Source organism: Echinococcus granulosus (assembly GCF_000524195.1).
Source record: "Echinococcus granulosus chromosome Unknown EG_S00220, whole genome shotgun sequence".
NCBI lineage: Eukaryota > Metazoa > Platyhelminthes > Cestoda > Cyclophyllidea > Taeniidae > Echinococcus > Echinococcus granulosus.
Window position 1 is genome coordinate 42,536 of NW_020170600.1, and position 1,197 is coordinate 43,732.

The window sequence follows — 1,197 nt, forward strand, 5'->3', positions numbered from 1 at the left end:
CCACTGACTTTTGACAGCCCGTCAATGTGCAGTCTGCAGGATCAATAGGCTAACACAGACCAGGGATGCGGTGAGATGGAGAAGTGCAATGCGGTTTCGTGTGCACTGCTTTCCTCCTCTCTGCTGATTTGTTCTACCCTGTGCTGTGCTGTTTCGAGTGTAAGAGGAGGTAGAAGGATGTACACGACGTTGCGCGGTGGAGAGTTTTGCTAGAAAAATGTCTCCTGTTCCACCTTTCCCTTTCACTTGTATGTTCAAGCACACACATTGCATGCAACTAGTCGTAAGATGCGACACCTCCAGTTGTGTCTTGGCTGTCACGAATAAGGGGCTAATCCTCGAGATAATGCAATGCGATGTTGACTCGACAGTAGGGTTGGGCAAGCTCACGGCATCCGTCCCTGATGGAAATGTAAGGGTAATTCCATTGATCATAAATTATGTACTGATTCATAAATTGGACTACAAAGAGCGAATATTGCATGTGATCTTAGCTCAGAGAGCCAAAAAGCAGTAGCTTCACGCACCTTGGCAACCTACCGCCACTCTCACTAGATCGCCGACCACCACACACCAGATACTCGGCAGCATCCATCTCAGCCCCTCTCCTACAACGCTCCTCATGAAAGTCGTCAACAATTTGTTACAACCCAAAAGAATGTTAGAGAGCCCTTTATAATTTTGGATGTAAAATTTCGCCTATAACGCAGGCTTTGAGGAGTCTTACACTGCTTTGTGCCACTGGATAAAATTATCTAGAAGAACAGTAAACTCCTTATTTTCTCGCAGGCATGGGAGAGGTTATTAGTTAATACACTCGAATTCAATTCGAACCTGGTGACAGACTCGATGACCTGCGAGCCTAAGAGCGGTTGCGAAGCCTCACCCCACTAAACTCTGTACTCGTTCTCCCTATCCACTTCTTCAAATAACTATGTTGAAATTAAACTAACCGGGTTGTTCTAAGCGTACTAGGAACAAGGAAGAGGAGACCTACGATCCTCTTCCACACTGGTGACAGCACCGACAGACATACGCCCTCTCAGAGATGATATGAACTTCGAAGACTGGCTCTAAACTCCCAAATTTAATCTCCATCTCTGCCCTCAGTGCTAAAGAATACCCTTAATTCTCCGCGCTCTCCCTTATAATTTATTTTTGGCCGTGGTCGACGCCGGCATCATCCACGATACCTAC